This window comes from Quercus suber, unplaced genomic scaffold, assembly GCF_002906115.3.
Source record: "Quercus suber isolate HL8 unplaced genomic scaffold, Cork oak 2.0 scaffold_474, whole genome shotgun sequence".
In the NCBI taxonomy this organism is placed as follows: domain Eukaryota; kingdom Viridiplantae; phylum Streptophyta; class Magnoliopsida; order Fagales; family Fagaceae; genus Quercus; species Quercus suber.
In genome coordinates this window covers 25,769-31,768 of record NW_027069925.1, presented here as the reverse complement: position 1 = coordinate 31,768, position 6,000 = coordinate 25,769, and positions in this window count along the sequence as shown.

Below are 6,000 nucleotides of genomic sequence, written 5' to 3'. Positions count from 1 at the left end.
TAGTCCTTTTTGTAAAGATGAACTTGAAACAATCCTCCACATTTTCAGAAATTTCCATAAGGTTGTGGATATTTGGAAGTCAATAAGAACTCATTATTTCTAATGAGTACGGAAAAATTGATAAGATCGTCCATTTTAATGGATGACCTTGTACGTATCGTTAACAGATATATAAATAACAGGCATCCATATTGAATGGATGATGAATGACGACATTCAATACCCACTTTAAATGTGTGGTAATCGATACAAGCAAAACAGTTGACTAACCATTATCCTCTATTGATGATGGTCATAAAAGCATCGAGCATTATTACCTTAATAAGACACACAACAATTAATTTCCTAAATTTTGATTGCCAAAATGTAAGGGATTAATGGATTAAACATGTATCCAATTCCCCTCTCGAGACTATCTTCTCCCTAATATTGGTTCGAAAGAAGTATTCCTCTTGTCCACTTGAACTATATGGAAAGCTTAAAACAAAAGCGAAATAGAAGGAGTTAAATTCAACAATACGACCATCCATGAAGAGATTAAAGCACTAGCAATCTAGCATTAGACTTTTTCTACTCCCTTACAAAGAAAAGATAGTAGAATTAAACAAATCAGCAAGCACATTTGTAAAATTAAACACATGCCAAGTAGGGTCAGGAGGTCTACTCAGAGGCATTAATGGATGGGCTTCTCCAAATATATTGGACTCACACCCATGATTGCAATAGAGTTGTGGAGACTAAGATTAGAACTCCAACTGGCAGCTAATTTGATTGTTAAGAAATCATCATACAAATATATGCAAAATCAGTAGTAGAATTCTTGTCCAGTCCTTCGAGAAAGCTTAGCATAAGCACTCCGAATGAAATTTTTCTACGGATATTTTGGTGAAGTCAAGAAATTGTTTTATGCTACATTTTGTGTTGTGTTTTGTTCCTCCTAATATTGTAAGTCAAATCATGGCAGATATGTGAGTGTTTCGTATCCCAGACTCTATAATTAGTAACTAGTTTGCTTTAATGAATTTTCAATTTTCATCTTCACCCAAAAAAATAAGAAGGCAACAATCGGGAGGGATTGGAAGAGCAGAGCTATCCCTTAATCCAAATTGTCCAATTTTAAAATAAGAAATTTTTAAATTTTTAAAGAGAATCTTTTTCTTTTTTTTTTTTATTAACAAAAAAATTGAGTACAATAAGTCAGTAATTCTTTATTTGTAAAGTTCATTCATGAAACAAACGTGGAATTCACGCTTTATTCATTAGATTTTGTTTTAAAGGTTAACATCTTAATTTGAAGAAAGTATATCATGAGTTAAGATACTTCTCAATCACAGCATGTGAGATTCATGTGTGTGAAATTCACACATATGGTAAAAGAGAATTCGCATAAGATAATCTCATAAAGTAATTTCCCCTTAAATAGACTTGGATCAAATTCCTGTTGCACATAAGATTATTTTTTAAAGAAAAAGTCGCCATAAAGGCTCAAAATGATTATTTTTTAGTATATATATATATATATATATGACAGTGTAAGGTCTATAAGTTTATCTATATATCTTTATATATATATAACATTTTAAAAAGTTGAGTATATTATTATACTTTTATTTTTTTTAATTTTTTAACTTTTACTTTTAAGTAATCAAAATGACTTGTTTAAATATCTTACCATTAGTTTTAACTTCATCAATTAATGACAGTGTATTTATTATTTTATATTCATCTAAGTCATGAAGTTGCTTAAACATATATAACAATGATTACCAAGTCTCAACTCTAACACTAAACACAATATATAATTATAATAATAATAATAACACTAGACATAAAAAAATATAAACTATGACTTACATTTGTATTATATTTTCTATATCAATTAATTAAATATTTTTTCTTATATTAATTAAGATTTCTGAATTAATATTGTCTTGAATCTTGTATTTATATTTGACTTCCTTGATTAAAATCATAGCCCTGCCACTAGCATGAAAATAAGAAATATATAGGTTTAGCAATAGTAGATTATATTGATTTTAGACTGTTGCCACATAAATTAAAGTTTGGACTTTGTTGGGGGAAATAAAATTTGCAGTAAGAAGAGCCTAAACACATGAACATAAAAAATTTTCAGTCATCAGGATTTGAAATTAAAAAAAAAAGAAAAAAAGATGTATACTTACCAAATTATTAGCTTGAATAAACATTAGAGCTGTCTCTTCAAGCTATGATGCTCTGTGAAAATCATGCTCCAAACCTCGTGGCACATGATGAATTCAAATTCATTGATATATTAAAAATTCTCAATCATAAATTAAAGAAAAATAAAATAAAATATCTTCCTACTGAGTACTCACTTGAAATCACTCCAACTACTGCAATGTGCTTAACTATGGATTATATCATTATATTAATCCTTGTTTTGGTTGGTGAGTAATTTGGTTCAGTTGGGAAACCCTGAAACCTCTTGTAATTCAACATGTGGCCCTATAAAGCAAGTGGTGATTAATTGCCTCCCACTGAAAGATTAAACAAAGTATTCCTTAATTTAAATAAAAAGCCATAATTAATTCTTTTGAAATTGGGGTTGGTAAGATAATCTAGTACCATATAATGGAGCTTAGTATGGTTATTACTTATTACTTATTACTGTAAACTTTGACCTCAAAATGTGGAAGATTAGCAAATTGAAGCTTCCTTAATTTATATGAGAAAACCGGCCAGTTCTAGTACCTAAAATTACATAAAGGACAAAGAAATAAGTCAAACAGATTTCATCCTAATCTTCTTCTAGATGTAGTGTGAATTTGGGATGAGCTGAATTTTTCATCTTATTTCCACTTTCAACTTATTTATGCTACTATTCATGAGTCCTATTGTATTATTCAACATTTTTTTTAACATTTTTTTTCTACACTTTCAGCAAAAAATTTCCAATTTCAGCTAAATAAATTGTTCTAAATAAACACGTAGTAATTTTTTTCTTACAATAATACTTCTTCTTATCCTATCCACCTCCCATCTCCCAAGCGAGCTATTACTTTCATTTTTTTTTTCTTCTCCCTTTTGAGATAAGTAGATAGTAAGAGAGCGAGAAAAGGAGATGGGTTCGAATCACAACCAAAAATATCAAAAATTTATGGTTGAATTATCACTTCATCCCACTTTCATCTTTCAAAACAAAGAAAATGGAAAGAAACCAAAAGGCAGATGTCAGCTTGATAGGTGTTTTGATGTTACACAATTTAAAATTGAAAGACTTAATTAACCAGTCTATTTGATGCCTAAGAAGTGCTGCCTAAATTAGTAAAGGTCATGAACTTAAGCTTGCATCTAGATCCAGACACGAAAAAGGTTGAATGACCATTGGCAACTTCATATGATTGTTGAAGTTGAAGAGGATTACACGTGTAAGTATTGTATTGAATTGTTATGTTGTTAAAGACGTTATAACTTATAACCTAATAAATCCAAACCTATTATAAATTCATGTACGTATAAAATAAATAAATTAATCGTTGTCTCAATGTAGTCATAATAACTATGTAGTCGTTGATGGGTTTTTTGTTTTGAATGTAAAACTAAATTCTTAGTTTTGTTCTCCCTCTTTTTTTTTTTTTTTATCTCTCTCTCTCTCTCTCTCTCTCTCTCTCTTATGATTTGTAATTAAAAAGAAAGGGTGAAAGATTAGGATAGGTAAGAAACACATTAATTTAAGCTCAAAAGGAAAGATTAGAATCTAGATTCTTCGAGCGTGCGTGACATATTTATGGTCCCCTACACACTTATAGGAAATCTTGGGTTTTCTTTAAAGCATTTTTTGGAATTTTGCAAATGCTTGGGGTTGGGGACACTCCCAAGAGACACCTCTCTTTATGCTTACAATAGAGAAACTTCCAAAACAAAACTAGTGGACAAGCCTAAAGAGTACAAGCAATCTACCTTACACATATATTTGAGATGACCTCAAAGAAAGTGAGGGGTTGCAATATGCACTTTTGAGAGTTTTGGGTCAATATATATACAAACCTAATTTATTTCCTTAATAATTTATTAAAATGTCTAAATTATTATATAATTAGTATGACGACTCTGTGGTACACAACTTAATTAGAAAGTATATATAAATAAATTGAAACTATATTACTAAATCCAACATAAAGTGGCTGAGCTAAGAGTTTGTCATTTCTCTTGTATTAGGCATTAACTCTGTGTTGTCCATTCTCTAGTCAGATTTGTAAAAAATCTATATGAAAATGCTATTTGGTTAGAAGACTCACCTCCACCAGGACCACTACCATCTCGGAGGCTTTGTACTTTGATAATTGTTCTTCTCATTAATGACATGTTAATTATATTTTGCTCAAAAAATAAATGAGCCACTTGTTTAAAACATAAAGTTATGATATATAATCAAAAGAATCTAAAATAAAAGTTAAAATATTATTTTAGATTACTTAAAACATTTTTCAATATATTTTAATGGAAGTAGAATTTTAAATATCTTTTTACTTAGATAATAGACTTATGTAGAGTTAAATCGATCTAAGACAAACTATATTAATAATAATTAGAGTGTAGTCTGTGTAGGCACTTGTTGCAAACAAAAGAAAGCCCATGTGCAATGTATGATTAAATAAAAATTTATTTAAATCATAAAATATTTTACTAATATTATCAAAACTATCTAAATAATTAGTAAGCCACTTGAAATTTTAATAGAGTTTCAACTATAGTAGATTACTATCTTAAAAAATGATGAACTATATGACAACAACAAATATTGGGTCACTTGACGCAAGTACAATATTTAATATGTAAATGTTATTATTAAAACACTAAATTATGACAAATTAAGGAAATAATTAAAATAAATATTAAATTTTATTGAAACCTTTAGAAATAGAGTTTTAGTTAGAGTATAATTTTAAATTTCTTGAGTTTCGCTAATAGAGAGTAGACTATTATTAGAGTGATTCTAGAGATACTACAGAAGAAAGAAGAAGAAAAAAAAGCCTAGTATGAAATATATTAATTAAGAAAGAAAGAAAAAAACACTATGTACATATTCAAAAGCAAGAGGCTTTCTTAGAATATAAATAAAAGAATAACCTTTGGCTTTTAGCTTCTTATTGATTGGCTTGCCTTTAATTTTCTATTGATTAGGAAAAAAAAATGGTTTACCATATGATTTTAATTATATAAAACACCAAAAAACGTAGAAACCAATTTTTAAAATAACTTTTTTTGAAAGTCATCTTTTGGGTTTTGAGATGTCATGGACTAGCCATGTATATCAATTTTTTTAGTGACCTGTTTGGTCCAACTGAATTCTTGGGGGTTCCTTGGTCCTAATGTAGGTATGTCCATGCTCATCCACAAAATATACGTATCACTATTCACTATCAATATCGATGGTGCTAAGGCCCATGAGGTATTTACTATTTCCTTTAAGGTACGTATTATGTAAGCCTTTTTGGGTGTTTCTCTCTAATTAGTCTTTCCATTACGTTCTTCTATGTTTGGAAACAAATTGTTTGTCATGTTACTTTTTACCACTGAATATGAGTAACTGTGTATTTGTCATATCCTTCTCTATCATGCACCTCTGCTTAGATGAAAGTTTTTATGACCTAGCCAAGGCTATGACATGCATGCTTGCACGCAGCTGTATCAATATGCCATGTCAATTTAGAGTGGGCACGAAGCCAAGGCCATGACCTGCCCACTTAGGTACACTAAAATGCCATGATAGGCCTGTGTGGGTACACAACTAAGGCCATGGCATATCCATTGACACAATAATTAATAACTTAAAAGATTATTTATGTACACTTTTAATCAAGAGCGGACCCATTTAAAAGAGTGGGGGCCATGCCCCCCTTCCCCCAAAAAAAACTTTTCTAATATTATAAAATTACTCCTAAAATATTCTAAGTTTTTCTAAAAAATACATGATTGGCCTCCCAAACTTCTCAAATATTAGATTTTTACTCCTAA